The 11,772-nt window shown below is 34.2% G+C and overlaps 1 non-coding gene across 1 annotated transcript; it reads right to left on the bottom strand.

Moving 5' to 3' along the window:
* Positions 1-3,457: 3,457 nt before the first annotated feature.
* Trnas-gcu lies at positions 3,458-3,539 on the bottom strand. The gene has a single exon. It is a non-coding gene; the product is annotated as a tRNA-Ser (tRNA).
* Between the last annotated feature and the right edge of the window lie 8,233 nt (positions 3,540-11,772).

Consider the following 11,772-nt stretch of genomic DNA (forward strand, 5'->3'; position numbering starts at 1 on the left):
TGGGAAGTTGAAAATATCGCCCACAAATTTGCGGAGGAATTTGAAAATAACCAAAAGCGTCCGTGCAACATGAACTGAGAAGACCTCTGTGTTCCCGTGCTTTTGATTCATTTTACTTATAAACTACAACAGCTGTACAATACAAATTTCAATTTTTATTCTAAAAAATAGAAAAAGTCATCCACGTCCAACCAATATTATGAAAATTTAGTTATTTTCCTTTTTTTTTAGTCATTTTTAGGGCAACGGTAACGGTGATGGGTATAAAGGATTCGATCAAGACCGAATGTAATTTTCTTACTTGTCTCTGATTCTTTTTCAACATACAAGTGCATATGTGTATGTAATATAGATGTGCGCCCAGGAATCAATCATCCACATATTGTAACAATAAAACTTGTGAGTTTTTTTATTGAAAACTTTTTCTGCCTTAACATAGTTGATGAAAACCGCCACAAAGTGAATTGAAGGCGATAAAAATAAATCTCGTCGGCGAAAAAGAAAAAAATTACACTATGCAGAGTTAAACTATTTGGAACTAAAAGTGTACGAAAGTATTAGAAAAGACAAGAAAAAAAAAAAAAAAAAAGAAAAAAAAGGAAAAATTGAGAAAAGAAGAAATTTGCGATGAAATTGAAATTCTTTATCGTTAGCTGACATTTGGCAGGCGAGTTCTTCAACGTACATATAAGATGGTGAGATGTTTTGCGTGTGCCTTTTATAAGCAGCGGTGACTTATGCGAACACATACAGTTATAATGAGCATCATCAGTTTATGGAAAGATGATTATTATTATTGACAAAAGTCTCAAACAGTGTGTAACAGTAAGAGAAAAAAAAGAAAAAAAAAGAGTGAGAGAGAGAGAGAGAGAGAGAAAGACAGAGATACAGAATATGTAAATACTTAGACAAGACAATTTTCTATAATTTCAATTCACAATTGTAATATATGACTGCTGCTTAGGTTTGTTGGCGTAGATGAGTACTATTTATCTCAAGCACATGCGGGAAGAATCATACTCTATATATATATATATATATATAATGATACAAATAATTTAGAAACAAATTTCATTTGCATACATATGTAAGTAATTCAATGTTATTGTCCCCCTATGCCAAATTCGCGTACTTATAAGCATACCTACGCATGTATGTTAAAATGTAAATCGTCCTATACTACGGCATCATCATCATATGCATGGCAAGGGTTCATTTTAAATCTCTTATAGTACTTTTTGGTTGTTTAAGTATATTTATGTATTTATGCGTCCTACGACCTTACTGCGTCATTTCCCTTTGATTATTTCAATGATCTCGTATAATATATAATTTTTTCATATATTTTTGGAAAAAAACAGTAGTAATAGCTAAGCACACGCACTAAAGTTAATCACTTTAAAATCTTTATAGGTTTAATCTTTAATTTTATTATATGTACCATCGAACACTGTTCATAAAAAGATATGGGATTGAATTGCTCATCAATTGTATTGCGCCGTAATGTATACTATATTAAATTTCTACTAAACGATGACAATAAGTTTGACCGTTATTTTATTTTATCATTTCCGCTTTTTTATACGATTTCTTTCGCCCAACGTCATAATCATAAACTCATCGTCAACTTTATTGTACAATATTTGTACGTAAGCAGAATATAAGCGAATATCGGTTTGTGCGTGTGTGTGTGTATGTGTGTATGTACAATCGTTGAATATCTCAATTCATTTCCATGACGTTAGTTGATGGTTTACGTTTGCATTCACGTTTTTCACGTGTATGCTTAAGCGAGAGAAATTCATCAAATTCTACACTTGGCCTTGCTGGTATATTCATTCGTATGTGTGTTCGATCATAAATATAAAATTTTTACTATTTTCAATAAAAATGCTATAAAAATACAAACTACACAAGTGCATTTACTCAATATTGACAGTGGCTCCTACTAAAACATAATCGTAATAATACGATATGAGGCGTATGTGCTTGTGTGCATCACTTATTTGATGAAAATCTTAAATCCCACAATATGATCTTTTATCTTTTTGTGAAAAACAAGTCACAACGTTCTGTTCTGTCTAATAGTCTATCTAATTGTCTGCCTAATTAAATCCTTAACGAACGCAGGTAACTCGTTAATAGGCAATAAATTAAGTTTAGAATGCGCCTAAAACTAGATATCGAGTGACAATTTTTCCCATGCTTGGTATTAAATTCTAAGCTTTAATCCATAATTATCCTCTCTCTTTTCACACTTGCAGGCCTCCTCCTTAAAGTAAAATTCAAACTCTACTAAAAAGTCCATCCCTCTTAATAGTAATATGAAAGCTTTGTTCAGTTTTTGTTTTGGATTTTTACTCCACCCCACTACTCTGTTGTCGCTTTCTCTTAGCCCGTTGGGAAAGAAACAGTTGAAATGAAAACTGTTATTAAAGTTTAAAAGGATGGTTAAGCCGAATTTGACAAAAGTGTAGCCGCTAAATTTAGCGAGAGACATGAAGCAGGCACCCTTCCTTCCTTTATCCTTTGTCACTTGTCACGCAAATGGACCTAGTTGGCTATCGTGACACGATAGACACTTGAAAACAAGGTCTGTTTCGGAGACTTAAACCGAGGCAGAAGTAGGGTTGAATGCTTTCGGCTGATTCGTCTTGTTTAAATTATTGTACATTATGCAACACCTTTAACCCGAGAAAATTATGATCTGCGTTCGGTGAGATAGTGAGAGTCTGGAGAGTCAGCAGAAAAGTGACGGGACATAAAAACATCTTTGCCATTAGGGCCAACTTGCGCCAAACGAACGATGCTTTTCACTTAAAGAAAACCGAGATTTTTTGATAAAGTCGCGACGATAAGACGAATATTTATTAATTTTATATTTTCTAACGTTCGAAGCTGCTTTAAAACACATAAAAAAGCTGCTGAAAAGATTGCAAGCTTCTCGATTATTTTAAAACCAGATTAAGACAAGTTTAAAAGCAGAGAGAGGCCTTTTCTACTGAGGACACCTTCGTTCAACTCGTTTTCTCTAAGGCTTGTATAGTAAACAGATTATAAAGGTACACAAGCGCGAGCTGGACACAAATGTAATAAGAGAGAAACATCTGTATGAAATAGGATCTCAAAGAATGGTGTTATGCTTTATCCAAAAAAAGTTTTCAGTGGGCCTAGAAAGATTTTATACCTATATACTGAAAAAATATAAAATTTTCTTGTTGCTGCGATTTATCGGATTCACATGGACACTAGGACACTGTTAGTATATATTAAAAGATCGTGCTAGATGAAATCAACCGAAGATAAAGAAATGGACTATCCCAGGCGAGATCAATTGTAATTAAATGCATAGTTTTTATGTGACACAATTCCTTAAAAAGCCCGCATCAGGTATACACTTAAGCTGTAGTTACAAAAACCAATAAAGATGATGATAGAAAAACCCTAAAAACTGAGCCGACGAGGATGGGATTCGAACCCACGCGTGCAGAGCACATTGGATTAGCAGTCCAACGCCTTAACCACTCGGCCACCTCGTCACTTAAAAGTTTGTTGTTCATTACGCCACTTTAATATTTATTGATAAGTATGTATATCAATTATAAAAAAAAAAAAGACAAATTTAATGACATGTCGAGCTCTTCTACTTTCCTTTCCTTGATTTCAGGTAAATGGCAAAAATATAAACTCAATAGCAATAGAATGCGATGAGAGCGAAGACAGACTATGTTAAATGATTATGTCGTCCACATATTACAGCTTGAGTTATCTATCAAGTGATAAAATCGTTTTTCCCTTTTCATTGGTATTAGGACTGACATTCCCGTAGATCAATACTTTCACCTAAGACATTTTACCGCAGGTAATTGATTAAGTAGTATCAGCCCAGTTTGGTGCGTTTGGATCAGATGGTTGTTGCGTAGATCGAGAAAAAATAAAATAAAATTATTGATTCAAATTATGATTTGTGTGTATGTTAACATGGGCAAAAGATTAGATTCCACATCTACAGATTCAATTGTTTTTTATGTCGTTTACCTTGTCTCATTTAAATGTAGCTGTGCTTATGTGCGGTAACGATTTATTGAAGAGAGTTTATACCACCAAAATGGACATACGATTCACACCTTGCTGTTGATTGTGGAACTTCAATGGGTTCTATCCATTATTACACGCCGTTCTTACCCAACGTCATCAAATTTCAAGGTAAAAGAGAACCTGAAGATTAATCAAATTCATCGCTTCATATGAAAAATAATTTCAAAATGGATCACTGATTCGAAGACTCATTAAGCAAATTAAAGGACCTTCGAAATATTGTGTAAGCCTGTATTGATAACTCGTCGTTCTACAACAAGGCAGGAGTGAACTGCTTTTGGTCGAATATTCCTAAAAGCCACAATGATTCCTAAGGAACGAGCTGGTGAGATTCTTTTACGGCATTAAAGAGCATAGACTGCTCTGATGCCAATGCGGTGTCAATCTCTACTTCATCTGTGATATATGAAAATCAATGAAAACGAGCTGGGGATGAATAAAAGCAATTCTGAAGAGAGATGTGTGTGTTATCCAAGGTTCTAAAGTAAATTTCACTTAAGATAAGTCGAAACTTATGAAAGAGTGCCAAATATACATATCATCCCAGAAAGTGCTTGACAAGTGGATTGAACCTTCATCCGCATTTCCGCAGAAGTCTTTGCCATTGAGCCTAACTTTTTCAATAATAACAAATCATTCGCTAATATCTCTTAAAGAGTTCTAAAAAAAAGAGTTCGAATTTATTATAAACGTTATCGTTATTTACCTCAGAGGAGATAAAGAAAAATTTTGTTACATTGATTTACAAAAAAATTATCTTTTCGTTATATTGTAACTAGCAACAGCAGAAATATACGTTAAAGAATTTTGCGCCGCGGACACCTTCGTCATGTGCGTTCTCTACGAGCGATAATGCAAGAAAAAAAAAAGGATGTTCACCAATAAAGCCATTTGTATTAGTCAAAGCGAATTGGCGCCAAACGTTTTGCAAGGCAAGTTACAAAATGTTTGAAAAATAATAGCAAAAGGATATCATCTGGATGGCGTTACCGACTATGGCATAAGCGCTACTGTCCTCTAACTCGAACAATTCATGAAACCTTTTAAAAATGAAATTTTCGAAAATCTAATTTATGAGGATTTTTATACCGGTAATCGAAGGATGAATGGTGTATTCATTTTGTCAAAAGCCTCAGAGACCGCTTAAAGTGTGTATATTCTTGACCAGCATCAAATTTTGAACCGCTTTAAACATGTCCATCTGCTTGTCTGTTTGTCCGTATAATTTTTTAATGGTAAAAATTCTCCGGGTTCAAATTTGGCATCCCTTGACCATAGTCCGTCCACATGACCACACTACACCATAGTCTGATTTTCAAAAATAAAATGAATTTGGTTTTTTGTATAAACCACCGGCCACAACGATAAATGTATGCATTTATATTCCATGGATGGTCCTGCACCACCTGCACAAAAATGTAAACAAAAATCGGCCACGAGTACTCAATATTATAAAATTCCTGCATCCAGGCAGAAGCTTTAGAGACGACATAAAGTCCTCATTGATCGGCATTAATGCATGATGGGTATAAAAAAGATTCTGCCGCGGTTGAATATCCTATATTTCTTTCCTTGTTCAATTTCAAATTACTTTGGGACGATTTGCAGAATATTCATTCACACGTTTCAAAAAGTCAGTAATAAATATTTTGTCAAGAAGAAAACAATTTCGAAACTTCTCCGAATGGCTCCCTCTCCTTCTCTCTCTCTCTTTGCTCTCTTTCTATTGCATGGAATTGCGCATTCAAGAATACCGCCTAAGATTCGCTATTTGAATCGCAAGTGCTTTAATAAAGGTTTCATACCGCAAATATGAAGATTTCGTTGGGAAAAAAAAACAAAAAAAATCTAAAGAAACGTTTAAAAAATTTGAAAGTGCCAAAGGTATCACACAAACTATAATTTATATCCTTAAAGTTTTGCATGTACATTCATGTGTACGACGACGCACAAAACGGCAAACTTTAAATTTAGCCAACTAACTTGCATACAAACAGCGGTTACGCATAACTTTTTGAATTTCAACAATTGTTGGTTTTTTTTTTTTTCTTTACTTATTTGCTTACTTTTTGGACAAATTTAAAAGAAAAAAAAACAAAAGAGTTTTTTTTTACTGAACAACTGCAAAAGAATGTACTGAAGAAGATATATTTTGTTCATTTTAAAAAATTAAATATAATGTTAGTGTGTATATGCATGTGTGAAAAAATAATGGTTTGCATGTGAGTGTTATGCAAAGACTAAAGGGCGTCATGTTTGAAGTTAAGGAAGGAAACGCACAGAGATGACCAAGAAACAGTCTTGATATTTTCCCTGCTATTTTTTCATCCATCACGAGGTTACATAAAATTATTCCAAAGTATATAACGCATAGAAGACTACGCATCGAAGACCACATCAATTTTATATGAAATTTTGCTAGAACATAAAATGCAGAACTATTTCAGGTATTAAGTGTGTTCCAAAAAAAAAAAAGGTGACCTTTCCAATTTCGTGGGCTATGTACATTCGATTTCTGGCCCTCTTCGAGCTTTTTCTCTTCCCAAAAGTGAAAAGACCCCTGAACAAACGCTTAAGAAGATAAAGACCGCATAGTTGAAAGAGCTCAAAGACCATAACCGAAAGCCCACACCATAAGCGTTTGCGCTAGTACAAGTGTATTATTTCGAAGGGGGATTACTTTGAGGGGGACAAAAAAGATACTGATGAATACATAAATATTTTTCGAGAAAAATAAAAAGTCGCCATTTTTTTTGCACACACCTCGTACATATTGCTAACAAAAGTTTATTTTTCCTGCAAATCTTTGCTTAAAAAAGTTGATCCTGAATTTTTCCCTCCTACGATGATGATATGAAGTTTAATTCAAAAACTAGCCAATCCAGCCACAATCGATATAAACGCTCGAGCAGATTATTAAAGTTTTGGTTGAATTGATTAGATATTTGTAAGGTTACGCATTACTAGTCTTATAAATAACTTAAGTGGGGTAATCGAATGTAATCGTGTAATGAAGATCAATTAAATACGATCATCGCATATTTCTCGACACTAACTACTATAGTAGACTGATCTGCCCTACTCTTATAAAGCGAATTTAATCAGCTTTTGCTCAGTGTATCATTGCATGATGCAAACGATGTCACGAAAGCACTTGCATGTATTTTGATCAGCGAAATCTATCATGAACTAATGCGACATATCAATATACACAAGGATTATGTTCGAAGATTTCGACCCCTTCCTACATAAAATAACAATTTGCAGCGTAGTCACCATATATAACACATTCTGATATAGCTCGCGATTTCGAAATGCCGAAGAAGTGTGAGACTGGGTCGATGGTTGGATCACTGCCAAGCCAATATCGTTCTTTTAACACAGTGCCGCCATGTTCTCAGAAAGGTGCAGAAAAGTTTTAGAAAATGATGGACAATATTTTGATCAACATATATATTGTACCAATTTTTCTCAAGCGGAAAAAATGATCAAAATACCTGCAAGCACCTAATAACATTCTCCAATGATCAGCATAAAGCGTTGGTAAAAATGTGTAAAAAAATGCCTCTGTTCGTCAAATAGTTTACGAACCAGCTATTTTGCTTTACGCTTATAATTTATGTTCCTCCGTGTTTTTAAATTCTCTGCTAAAGTAAAAAAGTATACAAGAATTTTTTTTCGAACGCTTTGTTGTTAGTTTTCTTTCATCGACATTTTAAATAAATTGGAAAAAAGGAAAAATCAAGTTAAAAAAGGTCATACGTCCACTATACAGTAAACAGGGCTTTTTTTTAATAAGAGCAATGGTATGCTATTTTGGCAAAATTCATTTAGTTCATTTCAAAACAGTTTCCACCTTCAGACTCTATATCGTTTTGTCGAAAAAGTGCTTTACAGATGTACTTAAGGATGTTGATGTGTGCCTTTTAGAGAGCCCCTAATATGGCGTATGCTTGATAAAAAACATTTTTTTGAATAGATGAAAATCCTACCCCGATCGAGTGGGCGTGGCTCATAATCACAAATTTCGATCGATAAGTCCCGTATGCCTTTTTTTTTTGTTTGGAAAAATTTGAATAGACCTAACGATCTAATGCCTTAAATCTATGACTATGATTGGCTAATCTTTGATGGGCTCCTGCGATTCAATTGTTTTCGAAATTTATCATAACCGATTCCAGTAAAACTGTGAGTGAAAGATTATATCCTAAATCATGTACACATTCACGATCATCCACTCGCGTGGAGTTACCTCACATTTTTGCCTTTCCTAAAAGGGAGTCCAATTTTAATTTGGTTCGCGTTTCTACTAAGGTAATTGTTACGATATGTGAGAGAATAGGAAAACGGTGAGAAAAGCTAAACAAAAATAGAAAATGCAAAACGCAAAAAATAAAAAAATTAAATCGTCGAAAATTAAAGAAAAAAATATTACTATTTACCATACAGTGGTACAATTGGCGAAGGGTTACAAGAAGCAAAGTATATCATGAAAAATTGTAATTTTATTTAATGTTACGCAACCTGCATTTTTCTGACATGTCTTGAACTGATAAATTTTGATCATACGAATGAAATTGAGTTTATCGGATGTGTTCTAACGTCCTTCAAGACATATCAAAAACCTGAAGATGCGTAAAGTCTAACCAAGTACATTGCAGTCTTTCAGTGTTTCTACGGCGACTGCACCTAACACTTATTTAGTTGTTGTAACTTAGTTTTTTTAGTTTGGTTGAAATTTAAATGCTTCCTAACATTTTTAATTTTAATGCTTACTTTGTTTGCTTTTTTTTAGTTCGTCGTAGCGACCGAGAGAACGACAAGGAGATAAAGAAAGACGGATCGATTAGCGGGAACCAAAATTCTACGCTGAGTAAGAAGAATTAAGACTTGCATTGGCGTTATAAACGTAGCGATAGATTTATTGATTCCACATTATTCGTTGATGGATGCAGTAGAATTGTATATTAAGTTTGTGCAAATGTGTGTTACATACAGATGGACTTGAGAGAGACCCAGCCTTTCTTTCTATAGATTGTTTTATAAAGGGATCGAGTATCGAGATCGATTCGGAATCACTTTGATCTAGAAACTATCGGTCTAGGCTTGTCTCTCCGTCTGTCCGTCTTGTATTCTTATGTTGGATCATTTTTTCGATCACTTCCCATATAGGTTATACGGTTATTAGGTTTGAATGGCTGTATTGAGGGAGGGGTGATATAAGCTATGGAATGGGAAATTGTGGTCTACCATAAAATTTTGACATGTTTTCTACTCTAAACTATGAATACTATGGAAATCGGCAGATTTGCTTTGTACATGAAATCGAAAATCCTTTTTTCCAGTATTTGTGGTATTTGCAATGAAAATACTTGCTAATATATTTACGATCTGGTTTCCCTTCTCGGCTTAAGTTGTTTTTCATAAACTAATTAAATGCAACTCTCTTGAACCTAAGCGTAAGGGAAAAGTACTATGCTTTGAGTGAGTTCCTCGATGAATGAAATGACGGAAACAATTTTCCTTTAGATTACCTGCACTTCTTTTTTTAAGGTTTGATCTTCTTCAATCATGAAAATGTGGAAAATATGGAAGAAATATAAAAGGATTGGAGAAAGTAAAGTAGGGGTAAACAGGCACTTCGCCTGTCCGCCCTTTGCAAACTGTTCTTGAACGAAAACGCTTTGGTCAGTTCATTTTTGTGCCTGAAGGCATTTGCCATATTTGCCAGATATCTTATTTTGAATGCAAATTGATGGACCCTAGTCTTCGTCTAGATATCAATCTAGGCATCAAAGAGCTCGCGGGTTCAAATCTCAAGAACGATAGTGTACTTTGATTACAGCTAAAGAGGGTGCTCAGTCGGTAAATGTTATGCATTGTGACTACTTCGCTAAGTCTTTCTTTCTCTTTGCTCACTTCTTTTTGAATCTCATACGAGACATTGCCCGAGTAGTACGTCAAAGAAATTAATTAGGTGTGTTTTAAAAATTCAATGTCACGTTATCAAGTTTCGTAAACAGATTACCCCTTTGATTCAATCTTCAATCAAGTGCTCTTTCTAATCTTTAGAACTAAAGGCATCTTTGCCGTTACATTTTCTCAATATTTTATATAATGAAAACATTTTTGAAAGAAATTAAATATTCAGTGCTAATATGGTTTTCTTCTTCTCTTCAAAATTTATCGAGTGACTTTTCTATAAAAGATTTTCAAATTTAAAAGAAGACTTGCTTTCCTACATGCGTGCAATGTACTATATAACAATTATTCTGGCAAAATTTTAATACGATTTTACCCAACTTGTCATAACGATATACTTTTCGCGCAGTTTATTTGACTTTGACTGTAAGCATGTTTTAATTGTGAAGAAACATATATTGAATCTCACCGAACACATATCCAGTGCAATGTACACAATTTTTTATTTTCTATAAGCAGATAGGGGTACGTGCATGCCGAGGTATTTCTGCACAAACTTGTACACCTCTGCATGAGCGAACATTTGAAATGATTTAAAAATTTTAGCTCATTAACATATTTATGATGCAATTATCATAAACTCAAGGACATCTTTTTAAAGAAATACAAAAACCTGCATACATACGCATAACATGTTCAATGTTTCTGCAAAACACATTGCAATAAAACATTGACGGCCCAACGTTAATATTAGTATGTTTGTTTTTTTTTTTTTTCGTTTTTAATAATCAAAAATCCTGTTTCATAGCTGCAGCAAGACGATCCGGTCCGTCCATTAACCAATAATAACGGCAACCTATAATAGTGAAGATGTAAAGCGCAGAATCCTGCGCTGCTGTGCGAAGCTATGAAGGTAATAAAGGTTGCCTCCCACTTTTCAACGAACGTTTTTACATTTAGTTTCATTTTTAAGGTGTGAAGAGGAATATTTTGTCTTGTCGAAGATATTTTCAAGTTTGAAAAGTCGTAAAAAGTTACGAAGAATTATTTCTACTCACACGTAAGTGTGTCTAAGATTTCTAAGGTGGAACTATTTTTATGTACTCTCTCTCTCTCTCTCTTTCTCTCTCTTTCTCTTCCTTTTTGATTTACTCCTTCCCCCTATTTGCCAAGCAGTGATTATATTCTATTAGTTGCGTACGTCTATCTAATGGGCATTCTGTGTGCATATAATTACATGCATATACTTGTATATAATATATATATAGGCAGGCAATAGAAGTATGTAAATAGACGGGGGTAAAGTTTCTTAAGGTTCATTTCTTTACTCGTTACCATAGAGAAAGTGTATGCGTGCGAGAAGTTTCTACAAAAATTTCAACAACAAGTGTCAGTTAATGCGAATATGTGTACATTCTTGAGTGCTGCTTGACTGCCTGTCTTTCGTGTATATAACGATTACATTTAAATATCGCAGAGCGCAGGTTTCACCTATATATTTTGCCCGGTCAAAACATTCAGTCAGTTTCACTATACGCCTGTGAGTAAACGAGAAGGACTGATTTGAAAAGAACTTGATTTAAGTGAAAACGATTTCATATAATAAATCGCATATATATGTATGCAATTGCATGCGTATGTGTTTACCTCTATGTTGCTGGCTGTGAGTGCGTTGCTTTTATCGTCTGATAGAATCAGCAAAGCATTGGTTTCTTCACCATCTGCATGCGGTTGCAGATGATTCAAAATACT

This window comes from Glossina fuscipes, unplaced genomic scaffold (genome assembly GCF_014805625.2).
Source record: "Glossina fuscipes isolate IAEA_lab_2018 unplaced genomic scaffold, Yale_Gfus_2 109, whole genome shotgun sequence".
NCBI lineage: Eukaryota > Metazoa > Arthropoda > Insecta > Diptera > Glossinidae > Glossina > Glossina fuscipes.